This window comes from Dromiciops gliroides, chromosome 3 (genome assembly GCF_019393635.1).
Source record: "Dromiciops gliroides isolate mDroGli1 chromosome 3, mDroGli1.pri, whole genome shotgun sequence".
Lineage (NCBI taxonomy): Eukaryota > Metazoa > Chordata > Mammalia > Microbiotheria > Microbiotheriidae > Dromiciops > Dromiciops gliroides.
In genome coordinates, this window is record NC_057863.1 from 607,088,721 (window position 1) to 607,105,312 (window position 16,592).

A 16,592-nucleotide genomic window follows, 5' to 3' on the forward strand; every position below is an offset into this window, starting at 1 on the left:
CCCCAGTGGCTCCCTGTTACCTCCAGGATCAGATATAAAATCTGCTGTTTGGCTTTTAAAGCTCTTTGTGACCTTCCTACCTTTCTAGTCTTCTTGCTCCTCACTCCCTTCCACATAATCTAAGATCCAGTGACAGTGGCTCCCTGTTCCTGGAGTACAGGATCTTCCTATTCTGGATTGTCCCCTCCCATGCCTAGAACTATCTCTCTCCTCCTGCCCCACTCCTGGTTTCCCTGGCTTTCTTCAAGATTGAGCAGGGGGCAGCTAGGTGGCGCAGTGGATAAAGCACGGGCCTTGGATTCAGGAGTAACCGGGTTCAAATCTGGCCTCAGACACTTGACACTTACTAGCTGTGTGACTCTGGGTAAGTCACTTAACCCCCATTGCCCCACAAAAAAAGTAAATAAATTAAAAAAAAGATTGAGCAAAAGTGTCCCCTGCATGGCTTCCCCAGTCCTCCTTACTCTTAGTGCCCCCTCTCTGAGATTGTCTCCAATTTATCCTGTCTGTATTTTGTTTGTACCTAATTCTTTGTGTGTTTTCTTCCCCATGAGAATGGGAGCTCCTTGAAAACAAGTTCTGGATATTTTTTTGCGGTGGGGGGCTCAGGGGGATGGGGAGCTTTTCTCTGCATCTGCAGCACTTGGCACAGGGCCAGGCACAAAGTGGGTGCTTAATAAATGCTTGTTGACTTGACATAGAATGTGCTTTGTAAACCTTGAAGTGCTATATGCTTTGCACCTATTATTAATATCTGTAAGGAGACCAGCAGTTCTATTCTTCACTGAAATGCACCACCAAGGCATCAGTGTTGAACAAAGGAGCTAGGGCTGGCTGGACTTGGCCCCTTTTGGTCTTGCCCCAAATTGATGTGCGTGGAAACTATGGGGGCAGACTGGAAGCTCATAGGAGTGCCTCAGCTCCATACAGGCCCTTTGCAGTTTGGCCAAGTGGAGTTTCTGGGATGATATGAAGGTATACAAATTACCAGGCAGGGAGGGGTATGACAAGAGAGCAAAGCATTTTCTAATCCTAAATCACAAAGGGCCCTGGGTTCAGGGAGCAGCAGCCCAACAAGAGAAAAACCAGTCCCAAGGTCTGCCTTCATCTTAGCTTGCTGGCCACAATAGCCCTGGGCCAGTCTTGGCCTAAAACAGTTGAGCCCTCCCCCTGGATTCAAACTTGACTCTGCTGACTCCCAACCCAAGTACTCTTTCCATTATCCTATAAATATGAAGAAGATGTGAATCCATCCAATTTACTATAATAAAATATTGAAAGGGAGAAATTAGATGAGATACAAACAAAATGCTAGAGAAGGGAAGCCCTGGGGTTACTGAAATCTTGGAGGAAGTGCCATTTTAGTGGTTTCTGAAAGAATGGCTAGGATTTCAATTGGGACATTCTTTGCAAAGAGAAGAACATCAGCAAAGGCATAATGAGGAATGTCTAGTGTGTTTGGGGTCATGGAAATACCATGATGAGGTGGAAGGCTCAGACTCTGCTATTTACTAATTGTGGGACCATGGGCAAGTCCCAATTTCTCTTTGTCTAGGACTTCTCAGCTGTGAAATGGGATTAATACAAGCACCTAAAGGATCAAATAACAAAGGGGCTTTTCAAATCTTAAAGTTAGCTATTCTTATCATGTGAATATATGGGTGTCAGTTATTATTGTTGGTGGTCATCTAGTTTACTGGAATGCATACTGGATGAAGGAGACTTCTTAGTGATAGGGTTCACTTGACATTTAGTTCATTACTATCTTGTATTGCCAATTATCTTTCCCAGTGGGTATCCTGTCTGCAACTTGGTATTCCCCACAGTGGAAGAGAGACAAACATAAGGTTACATACCCTTCCCAGAGGAAGAGCAGATCATTAACACGTGTAAGGGCTCAGGAGAGGTTTATTGTTGAGTAGTAGGAGGAGGCCGAGCACCAAACCCTCATCACCCCGTTTCATAATCCCTGTTGTAGTCACATCCTAGCTATTAACCACACACCAGCTTCCCTATCACTCCTTGCGTTTTTTGAGGAATTGTATTGAGTTTTGGGGCAGGGACACATTATAGGTCTGCCTTTCCCTTCTGTCATAGGGTCTGGAGCAGAAGGTCAAATGTCTGCAACCTCTTAACCCAGACCTAAAATAGTAAAGTCCCTCTCTCCTCATCCGTCATCTTTTCAAAGAGAGAGGGATCCCCCTCTGCCGTGTTTGTTCTACCATTTCCACTTTTGGAGAAAAACTTCTTTCTTTTTTTATGGTGGGTTTGATTTTTAGAGAAGTGCCCCAAATAAATGGAAGCCAAGTCTGGTGAAGCAGTTGGATAATCAAACTAAGTATTGCTTTTTTGGTCAAAAAATGGTATGACTATGAAGGGACCAAATGGTTTTTCTTCTGAAATTTTTAACTGGTTTTTAAAGGTTCTTCCTAAAGAAGAGTCCAGAAATGTTTCGAGCAATTGAAACATTGCTAGAGTATGTGACAATGTGCCATCCCATCTTTGCTCAACTATTTACATAGGTACTTGGCTGATCCATGTCCCTTGGTTTTGGGGCCTCCAGACACTTCTCTCTAACTCTTCCCCACTGACCAAAGCACGGAGCCCCCTGTGCTGAGCACAAGAGCCTGGTCCCCTTCTGGTCACTTGCTTGCTAGTTAATTGCCCCCAATTTAGCAGAGGTAGCAGAGCCCTTAACACAAGGGACACTAATTGTCCATACTCTTCTGGTCAGGAAGCCCAGGGAACTCTTTTCTGTGAGATTATAAGTACTGTAACTCAGGACATTCTGTGTGGCCCACAGTGTCCTTGTCTGGCCTTTAATCCAGGGCCTCTTGGGCCTGAATTCTCACCTTTCATCCCTGCTAACTTTTCTAGCTTGTATCCCTGCCTCCACATTCCAAGTCCCTCTACCCCACCCTCACTCACCTCTTTGAAACCATTTTTACTGTTTGACATGGTATCTAGTAGCAGAGGCTGGAATCGAGCTACTATAGTCAGCTTCTCCTCCTTGAGAGAGGAACTCTCCTCTCTCATCAATTCCTCATTCTCAATGTCAGTGACAGGCTTTACCACTATAGGAAATAAATATATTAATAATCTGTTCTGTTCCTGGAGGAGCTATATGGACTTGTGCAAATCACTGCCCCTCTGTTTCTCAGGAAAACACTGGTACCAGATGACAAAGAATTTCTAATTCCTTATCTTTCAGTTTGGGGAGGAATCATTATTAATTGAGAGATGGGGGTGGGGGGAGACAGAGAGACAGAGACAGAAACAGAGAGACAGAGAGACCAAGAGAGAGAGAGAGAGAGAGAGAGAGAGAGAGAGACAGAGACAGAGACAGAGACAGAGACAGAGACAGAGACAGCAGTCTTGGAAAGAACACTAGACTGGGCATCAGGAAGGCCGGGTCTAGGCCTGGCCCCTTCCTTTCCTTCCACCCTAGCTCTGCCACTACCTCTCAGCATCTCCGCAATGGGCTTGAACTCCTCAGGGCTGATGTACATGTCTCTATTCACATCCAAAGCTGAGAAGAAGAACATGATCTTCTCAGGTGTCAGGGCTGCCTCCTGTTTCAGAGCGAGGACGAAGGTGAGAGGTGCTCGGCCCCCCTTCCCCGCCCCCATCCTGACGCTGCCAGGGACCTCGGAATGACATCCCGACTGGGTCACGGGCACTGAACCAGCACGGGGCCCGGGGGACCTCTGTCCAGCCGCTGGACAGTCAGGAAGCAGGGCAGGTCAGGGGCCACGGACCTACGCCCTCTCGGGCACCCAAGAGCAGGACAATCTAGTGGAGCCCGTGCCCTCCTGGGGGTTGGGGTGGACAGCAGGAGCTCCTCCTAGAACGAGCCCTCCCCTGCTCCCCCAGCCTCCCCCACCCTCTGGGGCTGGGGCGCGGTGGGGCAGGGGGCGCGGTCCCCTCCCCTCTCTCCCGGTGTCCCGCCCCCATCCCTGAGGCCGGGCCTGACCCGCCGAGCCGCCTCCCTGAAGCCCACGTAGCCCCGGGCGGCGACGGCCAGGAGCGCCCCCAGCACGGCCCCCAGCAGCGCCAGGTCCCGGGGGCGGCGGCGTTGGCGGGGCGGGCTGCCCGGGGGCTGCGGGGGTAGGCGGGGCTCGCTGGGTCGGAGATTCCCGGGAAGGTTCATGATGGGCGGCCGCGGCTTCGGCTCCTCCTCCTCAGCGGCTCCCTGATCCAACCGCTACCCAACGGCCGAGGGCGGGGCTGAAGACTGACTGACGGACGGGTGGGGCGGGACCTGAGACTGAGTGAGTGCTAGCCAGCGAGGGGGCGGGGCCAGGCCCAGACTGACAGTTTGAGGAGGCGGGGCCGGAATGAAATGATTGACCGCTAGTGGAGGGACCAGCTGGGGAGACTGCCCGCTGGGGGCGGGGCAGGACACTGAATGAAATTGTGGGGAAGGATGGAGAAGGATGGGAGCAGACACACAGCTTCGGGAGCCAGATAGCTGTCACGGGATGTAGAGGGGCGGGGCAGACCATTAAGTGACCGATGTCGCTTATCAATTAAATAATGGTGCAGTTGAAAAAAGAAAAAGAAAACAAAGTAGAAATAAAGAAATTTGGAATTCTCCGTGGCATGGGTCCATGCAACACAGGTGAAGACCCTTACCCTCCTCTCACCCTCCATCTTTCCATTTGAGTTGTTCATTTCCTTAACTGGAGAAGAGCTCACTGACCCTATGGCAACCAGAGTTGGATTCGTTTGTTAGTGGAATGGGGAGCCTCCCTTTCTGGGCACTGCAGGCAGAGTTTACCTCTGTCCTTTGGTTTTGCATCGATGAGGGTGTTAACAGAGGGAAACCGTGTTGAAGTGGAGAGGACAGCTCTATGAGCGATGGCAGGGGTCAGGTGTGGAGATAGCAGGAAGGAGGAGGCCTGGCCTATTTTTTGTTTTTGTTTTTTTGTTTTTTTCTGGGCAATTGGGGTTAAGTGACTTGCCCAGGGTCACACAGCTAGTAAGTGTTAAGTGTCTGAGGTCGGATTTGAACTCAGGTCCTCCTGAATCCAGGGCCGCTGCTCTATCCACTGCGCCACCTAGCTGCCCTGCCTGGCCTATTTTTTGTGGCTGTCACAAGGGGTTGGAGGCTTAGTGTGGGAAAAGCCAGAGTTTAGAGCCATTCAGTAGCAAAGGAAGGATGGTGTTTCTAACCTGTCTTGTCTACCCTGGAAGAAGGTAAGCTTCTTGAGGGGCATTGTTGTTTCATTTTCATCTTTCCTCTCCAATATCCAGTCCAACTCAGGGTCTGACTAGCTTTGCTGGGCCTTCTGGGGAACTGTTCACTCTCCTATGCTGGGTTTGGGTTGAAAGACTCATGTACTCCCCAAGGTTCTAGGCGTTTCTGGACTGTCCTTATTCTACTGGCTTCCTTTTTGTTTTATTTCTCAATCAATTCATATTCATTAAATATCTCCTATGTGCCAGACACTGGGTTAAGCACTGGGGAAACAAAGGCCAAAGACGGTACCTGCCCTCAGGATGCCTATAGTCTAAGGGGAGAGACAACAGACAATTAGGCTTGATATAGACTGGAGAAATTGGAAAGCACTAGCATAAAGAGGGATCAGGAATGTCTTCTCTTAGAAGGTGAGATTTTAGCTGGGACTTGCCAGGAGGTGGAGATGAGGAGGGAGATCATTCCAGGCATGGGAGACAAGGAATGAAAACATCTGGGATTGAGAATTGGTGAGACAATGTGGTAGAATGGCTAGAGAGCCAGCCGGCCTCTGAATCAGCAAGAGCTGGATTCAGATCTTGTCTCTGCCATATAATGACCAAGTGTTTTCCCGGGTAAGTCAGTTAACCCCTCAGTGTGCCAGGGAATAAGGGATGTAATGCTTGAAGTCAGGAAGACCTGGATTCCAATTTAACTTCAGACATTTATTAGCTGTGTGACTCTGAACAAATCATCTAAACTCTCTTATTCTTAGTTTTCTCATTTGTAAAATGGAGATGATAAAAAGCACCTACCTCCCCAGGTTGTTGTAAGGATCAAATGAAATAATATATGTAAAGTACTTTTTTTTTTTTAATTTCGCAGGGGCGATGAGGATTAAGTGACTTGCCCAGGGTCACACAGCTAGCAAGTGTCAAGTGTCTGAGGCCGGATTTGAACTCAGGTCCTCCTGAATCCAGGGCCAGTGCTTTATCCACTGCGCCACCTAGCTGCTTCTGCAAAATACTTTGTAAACCTTAAAATGTTCTAGAAATGTTAATGCCATCTTCATCATTGCTGCTGTTGCTGCTGTGGTTGTTTAAAGTACATTGGGTTTACAGTGAGGAGCCCTGGATTTATGTGACAGCTTTAAGGATTGATTAGATATTGGATTTCAGACAAATCACAGAACTTCCATGTGGGTCAGTTTTCTGATTTATAAAACTAAGGTAACAATTCTTGTGCTACTTATCTCATAGGATTGTGAGGAAAATGCCTGTAGACTTTAAAGTGCTATATAAATGTGTTATTACTACTACTACTACTACCACCACCACCACCACCACTACCACTCCTCCTCCTCCTCCTCCAACATATACATGATCTGCTACTCTAGAAATAGTCAAATAGCTCAATGTGGTTAGTCAGGCATGACTTTTTCTTCTTTAAACATCTTTTAAAAAATAAACTTTTGTTTATTTGGTTAAATATTTCCCAGTTACATGTAAAACGTTTTTTTTTAAACATTCTTAAAAAAAATTTGAGGGGCAGCTAGGTGATGCAGTGGATAGAGCATCAGCCCTGTAGTCAGGAGGACCTGAGTTAAAATCCAGCCTCAGACATTTGACACTTACTAGCTGTGTGACCCTGGGCAAGTCACTTAACCCCAATTGCCTCATCAAAAAAATTTTTTTTTTGAGTTTCAAATTCTCTCCCTCCCTCCTCAACCTAAGCCCTTGAGAAGGTAAGCAATATAATATTGATTATACATGTGAAGCAAACGTGACTTTTTCTTAGGGAACCTGTGTTGTCTCCTATAGATCACTCTTTGTGAGTGGTCACAAACCACCTGGGGATCTCTTCTACGATTATGAGCTCTTTACTTTATAGAGAGCTTTTCTGAAGGTTGGGATATTTTCAGGGGTGTGCTGGAGCCAGCTCAGATTGGCTCTGGTCAGCTGATTGTTCAATTTTCAGTGGGAGTACTTTATACCTCAGAAATGTCAAAACACAACAAATCAGGGCATGGTTAATTGTTTCATTGATTGTCTAGACTTAAGAAATCGATGAAAGAAATGTTAACAATATAGATTAAATGTAATGGATACACACACGTATATATGTACATACAGTGTATTCATATGCATACATGTATAGATGTGTGCACATCTATACATGTACATGCATTTATACATGCATGCATCCATCTATCCATACCTTCCCCAGTTGGCAGTAAGTCTGCCCTTATCAGTAACCTCAGGATGCAGCTAGGACCCATAAAATTCACAGAAGCATTTCATAGAGATAGAGAGAGGTACTTGTCATCCCATCTGGAGCTGTGCTTGATTTCTTTGATGTTACCAATGTCTTTCACCTCTGTAATACTGGCCAATTACATGATATTTGTTCTCTGTGGGGTTTTTTGTTCTATGCTTATAAAAATGTATTGTAACTTCAATTTGGGGTCTTCTGGCCAGAGGCAGGGCCACTTGACTCATCTTTTATTATCAGGTTGCATGCCATAATTAATAAATAATATTTTGCTTGGAAAATTACCTCAGTTTACTCTTTTGTTAAATTTCACTTGAGATACTAATAAATTTCTGGGGTAGCCACAACAACCTAAATTTTCCCATCTCTAAAATGGGAACAATTATAATTCACCTTCAACTATCCTGGAGACCCTTGTGAAAACTAATGATGGATCAACAAGAATAACTAGAAGGGAGTAAGAATAGTAAAAGAAGGAAGAAGGGGGGCAGCTAGGTGGCGCAGTGGATAGAGCACCGGCCCTGGATTCAGGAGGACCTGAGTTCAAATCCAGCCTCAGACACTTAACACTTACTAGCTGGGTGACCCTGAGCAAGTCACTTAACCCCAATTGCCTCACCAAAAAAGAAGAAGAAGAAGAAGAAGAAGAAGAAGAAGAAGAAGAAGAAGAAGAAGAAGAAGGAAATAGTTGGGTGTTTATGATGTAATGAAAAGATCACTAAAATAAAAGTTAGGACAGTGGGGGTTTAGTTCAATTTTTATAATGGGGGCAAATAGGGGAAACCCTGGCTGTAAGAACCATGAAAGCAGGAATTACGTCTCAGCTAAGCTTAGTACTTTGATCTGTGTTCTTCAGAGAGAGGTGCTTAGCAAATGCTTGTTTAATAAATGTTAAATAATTTGGTACTGGCTAAGAAATAGAGTGATGGATCAATGGAATAGGTTAGGCGCAGGAGACACAGTAGTAAATGACTATAGTAATCTACTATTTGATAAACCCAAGTTCTCCAGCTTCTGGGATAAGAACTCAGTATTTGACAAAAACTGTTCGGAAAACTGGAAGATAGTATGGCAGAAACTAGGCATAGACAAACATCTTATACCATATGCCAAAGTAAAGTCAAAATGGGTACATGATTTAGACATAAAAGGTGATATCATGTAAATTAGGAGAGAAAGGAATAGTTTACCTCTCAGGTCTATGGAGAGAAGAATTTATGACCAAACAAGTGATAAAGAATATTATAAAATGCAAAATGGGTGATTTTGATTACATTAAATTAAAAAGGTTTTGTACAAACAGAAGCAATGCAGCCAAAAATTAGAAGGGAAGCAGAAAGGTGGGAACAATTTTTACAGGCAGTGTTTCTGATAAAGGCCTCATTTCTAAAATATATAGAGAACTAAATGAAATTTATAAGAATACAAACCATTACTCAATTGACAAATGGTCAAAGGATATAAACTTAAAAAAATTATGCTTAAATTTGTATTCAGATACCACCAGTTCTTTCTCTGGGGATGGGTAACATTTTTCATCAATTCCTTCAGAGTTGTCCTGGATCATTGCATTGCTGAGAAAAGCTAAGTCATTCATAGCAGATCATCTTACAATATTGCTGTTACTTTGTATACAGCACTTTGTAATCAACTCATGTAAGTCCAGGTTTTTCTGCTCACCATTTCTTACAGCAAAATATTATTCTCTTATAATCACATACCCCAATTTGTTCATTCCCCAATTGATTGGACATCCCCTCAATTTCCAATTCTTTGCCAACAGAAAAGAACTGTTATATTTTTTTTTGTATATAACAGTCCTTTCTCTTTTTGTTTTATATCTCTTTTTGGATACAGACCTAATAGTGGTATTTCTAAGTCAGAGTATACATGGTTTTATAGTCCTTGGACATAGTTCAAAATTGCTCTACAGAATGGTTGAATCAGCTTACAACTCTACCAACAGTGCATTGATGTCTCGTTTTCCCCATATCCCCTACAATATTTGTCATTTTCCTCTGCTGTTCTATTATCCAACCCAATAGGTATGAGGTAGTACTCCAGAATTGTTAAGACTTACATTTTTCCAATCAATAGTGAGTTAGAGCATTTTTATATGTCTATAGATAGCTTTATCATTTCATCTGAAAGCTATTCATATCTTTTGATCATTTATCAATCAGGTAATGGCTCTTATTTTAATAAAATTAACTAATTTCTCTATATGTTTGAGAAATGAGGTCTTTATAAGACAAACTTGCTTAAAATTTTTTTCACAGTTACTATTGCTAACTGTATTTCCCTCCATCCTATCCCTCCCCATGCTGTTTATTCTAATCTCTGTCTTCTTTCACCCTGTCCCTCCTCAAGTGTTTTGCTTTTGACCACCCCTCCCCCAATTTGCCCTCCCTTCTATGAACCTGCCCCCATCCCCTTCCCTTCCTTCTTTCCTACAGGATAAGATAGATTTCTATACCTAATTGAGTGTGTTTGTTATTCCCTCTTTAAGTCAATTCTGATGAGAGTAAGGTTCACTCACTCTTCCTCACCTCCCCCATCTTCTCCTCCACTATATAATCTTTTGTTCTTGCTTTTATATGAGATATTTTACCCCATTCTACCCCTCCCTTTCCCTTTCTCCTAGTGCATTCTTCTCTCAGCCCTTAATTTTATTTTTAGATATCCTTTCATATTCAACCCTTACCTGTGCCTGCCCCCCCCCCACCCCATGCTCCATCCAACTGCCCTAATAATGACAAAGTTCTTATGAGTTACAAGTATCATCTTCCTATGTAGGAATGTAACAGTTAAACGTTTTAAAATCTCCCATGATTTATTTTTCCTCTTTACCTTTTTATGCTTCTCTAGGGTCTTGTATTTGAAAGTCAAATTTTCTATTCAGCTCAGGTCTTTTCATCAAGAATGCCTGAAAACATCTCCCATTTCTAACTAAAACTCATCTCCACCATTACCAAGCAGGTCACACCTTTTTTTTTTGGTAAGGCAATTGGGGTTAAGTGACTTGCCCAGGGTCACACAGCTGGCAAGTATCAAATGTCTGAGGCCAGATTTGAACTCCGGTCCTCCTGACTCCAGGGCCAGTGTCCTATCCATTGCTCTACTTAGCTGTCCCACAGGTCATACTCTTAACCATCACTCCACTAGCTCTCTGGTTCCCTGTTCTACTCATCCCTCAGAAGAGATCTCAAAAGGGCTATGTGTTTATAAGTTGGTGTTACCTTCCAAAGACATCTCAACATGTGATTCTTGTTATTACTACCAATTAGGAAAATAATTCAAGAAAGCAAAAGGCAGTTTTGTTTTCCAAGTGATATATATTGGGGTCATTGTCGGGTTTGCTATGAACTGATCCAGACAGAAAAAATAATTTTTGGTACCTCTTTGATGCAATAATCAAACTACTGGGCTCCAAAATATCTCCTAATATGGGGACAGTTAGGTGGCACAGTGGATAAAGCACTAGCCCTGGATTCAGGAGGACCTGAGTTCAAATCCAGCCTCAGACAGTTGACACTTACTAGCTGTGTGACCCTGGGTAAGTCACTTAACCCTTGTCCCACAAAAAAAAATATCTCCTAATAATTGCTTTTTTTTTCTTTCTTGTTTGTAAAATTTTCATTTTTCATTTTTGATACTGGCAATTTGGTTTTCTTCTTAAATCAAGGACACACCTCTTTTTATTGTCCCACCCCAACAAATAGCTTAGTTTTATTTATATTTAATATTTTTAAACTTTCAATTCTGTTTAATCTCTCCTTTGATTTTCAGATTTTATATTTTGATGTTTAATTGGGGGTTTAAATTTTTTTATAGTTACATGCTTGATTCATTTATTTGCTCTTTTTTTGAGGTAAGCATTTAGAGATATAAATTTTTTCCTTGGTACTGTTTTGGATGCATCACACAAACTTTGATATGTTTGATTACTGTCATGCTATTTAATGCAATTGTTTCTATGGTTTATGATTAAGTTCTTCAGTTTGCAATTAATTTTTAATCTAGGCTTCAAAAGCTCTTTATTAAACACAATTTTACTGCATTATGGTCAACAAAAGATGCATTTAATATTTCTGCTTTTCTGAATTTGTGAGTTTTATGCCCTAACACAGGGCCTGTTTTTGTGTAGGTGATGTGTACAGCTGCTTATTAGTCATATTTTTTCAATTATCATTCAATAGTTTCCTGAAGTGTATCATATCTCACTTTTCTAAAATAACATTCATTTCCTTAATTTTAAAATTTTTTATTAGATTTATTTATATCTGAGAAGGGTAACTTGAAATTTTCCACTAGTATAGTACTTACTATTTTCTTCCTCCTATAACTTAATTTTCCTTTAAGAATTTAGAGGCTGCTACTTTAGCATAGTTAAAAATCAAGAAGTAGGCTGGAAAAATGAGCAAACAACAGAAACAATTCTTACTACAGAAAGTTATTGTGGTGACAAGGAAGATCAAAACACACACTCAGAAGAAGACAACAAAGTCAAAACTGCTATATCTAAAGCCTCAAAGAAAAATATGAATTGGTCTCAGAAGATGGAATAGTTCAAAAAGGATTTTAAAATCAAGTAAGAGAGGGGCAGCTAGGCGGCTCAATGGATAAAGCACTGGCCCTGGATTCAGGAGGACATGAGTTCAAATTCAGACTCAGACCCTTGACACTTACTAGCTGTGTGACCCTGGGCAAGTCACTTAACCCCAATTGCCTCACCAAAAAAACCCCACAAAAAACCAAAACCAAACAAACAAACAAACAAAAAAAAATCAAGTAAGAGAAGTAGAGGAAAAATTGGGAAGAGAAATGAGAGTGGTGCAAGGATATGATGACAAAAGAGTCAACATCTTGGTAAAGAAGGCACAAAAAATACTGAAGGGAGTAACACCTTAAAAATCAGAATAGGCCAAATGGTTAAAAAAAAAAAGGTGCAAAAATCTAATGAGGAGAAGAATGCTTTAAAAAGCACAATTGGCCAAATGGAAAAAGAGAGACAAAAATTCACTGAAGAGAAGAATTCATTAAAAAGTAAAATTCACCAAATAGAAAAGGACGTACAAAATTTTGCTCAAAGAAGAAAATAATTCCTTAAAAATTAGAATTGGGCAGGTGAAAGCTAATGACTTTATGAGACATCAAGAAACAACAAAACAAAATCAAAAGAATGAAAAAATAGAAGAAAACGTAAAATATTTAATTGGAAAAATAACTGACTTGGAAAATGGATCCAGCAGAGATAATTTAAAAATTATTGGACTACTTGAAAGCCATGATCAATAGAGTCTAGACATCATATTTTAAGAAATTATCAAGGAAAACTGTCCTGACATTCTAGAACCAGGAGGTAAAATAGAAACTGAAATAATCCACCAATCACCTCCTGAAAAAGATCCCTAAAATGAAAACTTCCAGGAATCCTATAGCCAAATTTCAGAACTCCCAGGTCCAGGAGAAAATATTGCAAGCTGCCCAAAAGAAACAATTCAAATATTTTGTAGCCACAGTCAGGATAACACATGATTTAGTAGTTTCTACATGAAAGGATCAGAGGACTTGGAATATGATATCATGGAGGGCAAAAGAGCTAGGATTAAAACCAAGAATCACCTACCTAGAAAAACTGAGTATAATCCTTCAGAGGAAAAATGGATGTTCAATGAAACAGAGGACTTTCAAGTATTCCTGATGAAAAGATCAGAACTGAATAGAAAATCTGACTTTTAAATGCAAGATTCAAGAGAAGCATAAAATGGTAAACAGGAAAGAGATATCATAAGGGATTTAATAATGTTAAACTGTTTACATTCCTACATGGGAAGGTGATACTTGTAACTCCTAAAAAACTTTCTCATTACTAGGGCAGTTAGGAGTATACATAGACAGAGGGTACACATGTGAGTTGAATATGATGGCATGATTATCTTTTAAAAATTAAGGGGTGATAAATAGGAATGCACTGAGAGAAGGGGAATGGGAGGAGGAGGATAGGGTAAATTATCTGTCATAGAAGGGGCATGAAAGAGCTTGTATAGTGGAGGGGAAAATGGGGGAGGTAAAGGAGATGATTTTTACTCTCATTGGAATTGGCTCAAAGAGGAAATAACATACATACTCAGTTCTATATAGAAATCTTCTTACCCTAGAGGAAAGTAGGAAGGGAAGGGGATATGAGAAAGATGGTGTGATAGAAGGGAGGGTGGATTGGGGTAGGTAAATTGGGGACAGAAGTAAAATAATTTTGAGGATGGACAGGATGAAAGGAGAGAGGAGAAACAGGGGAAAATAAGATGGAGGGAAATACACAATTAGTAATCATGTAAAAAAATTTACATCAAGTTTCTTGATAAAGATCTCATTTCTCAAATACAGAGAACTGAGTCAAATTTATAAAAAATAAGAGCCATTCCTTTATTGGTAAATGGTCAAAGGATATGTGCAAGCAGTTTTCAGAAAAAGTAATCAAAGCTAGCTATAATTGTATGAAAAAATGCTCTAAATCACTACTGATTAATGAAAATGAAAACTTTGAGCTACCATACGCCTGTCAAATTGGCTAATATGACAGAATAGGAAAATGATAAATGTTGAAGTGGATGCAAGAAAATTGAGACACTAATTCACTGTTGGTGAAATTGTATACCGATTCATCAACTATTCTGTAGAACAATTTGGAACTATGCACAAAGGGCTATAAAACCATATTTACCCTCTGATCAAACAATACTACTACTAGGTCTGTACCCCAAAGAGATAAAAAAAAAGGACCTAGACGTACAAAAATATTTATAGCAGCTCTTTTAATGGTGGCAAAGAATTGGAAATTGAGGGGTTGTACATCAACAGATTAGAAATGTCTACAAGCAAACTCTCAAAGATACATGCAGTTTGTTCCCAACTACAATGAGAGTTCCCAGATGAGTTAAAGAGCTGGGGGGGAAAGGAGCTAAAATTATTTTAGAAACCAAATGAGCAGTAGAGGAAAAATAAAGGAATTGAGCTATGAAAGAAAGATATGAAAAGAAATTTTAAACTTGGAAAAAGAGATACAAAAGATTGATTTTTTTTTTTTTTGCCGGGCAGTGAGGGTTGACTTGCCCAGGGTCACACAGCTAGTAAGTGTCAAATGTCTGAGTCAAATTTGAACTCAGGTCCTCCTGAATCCAGGGCCAATGTTTTATCCACTGTACCACCTAACTGCCCCCTACAAAATGTTACTGAAGAAAATAACTCTTTGAAAATTAGAACCAGCCAAATGAATGCTATGATTTCATGAGACAACAACAAATAAAAAAGCAAAATCAGAAGTCTAAAAAAGTAGACATTTCTTTTGTTTGTTTGTTTTTTGGTGAGGCAATTGGGGTTAAGTGACTTGCCCAGGGTCACACAGCTAGTAAGTGTTAAGTGTCTGAGGCCAGATTTGAACTCAGGTCCTCCTGACTCCAGGGCCGGTGCTCTATCCACTGTGCCACCTAGCTGCCTCCAAAAGTAGACATTTCTAATAATTTTTTTCCTTTGGATTTGTGTCTTGAGTTTCCCTATATCCACAGTAGCTCATGGTGCCACTTTTGTTCTTCCAACTTCCTGACTAGACTTTTGTTAGTTGGGATCTGCACACTTCTGGGGTAGGGGGTTATCTGGCCTGAGTTTCTGGTCTCTTCTATGCTTCTGTAATGGGGGAAATGGGGTACGGGTTTGGGTTAGGGATTCTATAGTTTTCACAGTTCAGACCAGGGGCTGGCAAACTTTCAGTGCCTCTAAAGCATTGTATTCTGGGGGTGAGATAGGTCCTCTGCTCTCCTGGAGTGAGCTCTAGAAAGTTCCTAAGGCAGGTTTGAGTCTGTCTGCTTGTTTTGGTAGGCGGTTTCAGTAGACTGCTGCTGGACTCACTATTAAGTCTTCTGGGGGGCTTCTCATATTCAGAACTTCCATCTCTCCTTTGGTCTGGGCCACCTGTTCTGGCTATGCCACTGCAGGCCTAAACACTCAGATAAAGGCTAGAGCTGAGTCCTTGCTCTGTTTCTGGCATCAGGATCAAACAGCTATATTTCTGGAACTGGTTCCTTGCTTAATACACAGCTCCCTTCTCTGTGCCCTGGGTCTATGACACAGAATTGGGTAATGGTCAACAGAGCTACCAAATGACAACAGTTTCACACCAAGAAATTATTCAGGGATCCCTTGGGATCTCCTTCTGCCCTGGTGCTTCCTGTCCCTGCCTACTTTCAGCCTCCAGGTGCTGGAATGCTTTGCATTGTGTGCCTTGCAAACCAGACCCTGCCTCCAGCTCGGACAATCTTTTTTCTCCATAATTTGCCCTGGGCTAGTAAAATGACTGTGGCTTTTTTCTTGACTTTTCCAAGCAGAATTTGGTGCATTTTCTAGACTATTGTGTAGAAGGGTAAAATTGGAAGCTAAACTGTACTATTTCTCACTGTCTCCCCCCCCCCCCCCCCCCCCCCCCCCCCCCCCCCCCCCCGCCATTTGTTTCTGCCTCTGGCCTTTGGTTTAGAAAAGAATTCTCATTATATGTATAGCCTAGGGAGCTTTAAGGAGAAATCTGCTCATTATACTTTCTTGAATGGGATTGGGATGGGGGTGGGGATGGTAGGGAACTTTCACTGGATTTTTCTAAAAGTTAAAAATAGATACTTATTGTGCCATATTTTTATAATTTACAAGTACTTAGAAAACATGGGAAACATAATTCTTGCCATCAAAGGATTTTCAATGCAAATGAAATAAAATTCTCCCGAGAGGGAGGTGAACATCCAAACTATGTCAGTTTTGACCATGGAAATTGTAGTGCTTCTTCTGTTCAGTTGGTCCTCCACCAGATCTTACAAAAAGGTAGAAAGCTGCCAGCCAGAGGAAAGTCACCAGCCCACTTATTAGGACTGCCAACTGATACTTGGGCCAAGGAATAAGACTTTCTCTACTTGGTCAAAGTAAGTAGAGAAAAATGATGGCAGGGAACTTATTCCAAAACACCTATTCCCACAAAAAAAGAATATTTTAAAGTCCTGATCAAGAGAAGAGGAACTTTCTCCCCCCCCCCACTGAGACTGTGAAGACATCAAGCTTGATCCATCTGGGATTTAAGACCCAGCCATCATAAGGCACAGTC

General features: G+C 41.7%; 1 pseudogene; it reads right to left on the reverse strand.

Annotated features, from left to right (window-relative positions):
- LOC122748140 overlaps positions 1–4,150 on the reverse strand; it is a 31,377-nt pseudogene extending 27,227 nt beyond the window's left edge.
- Between the last annotated feature and the right edge of the window lie 12,442 nt (positions 4,151–16,592).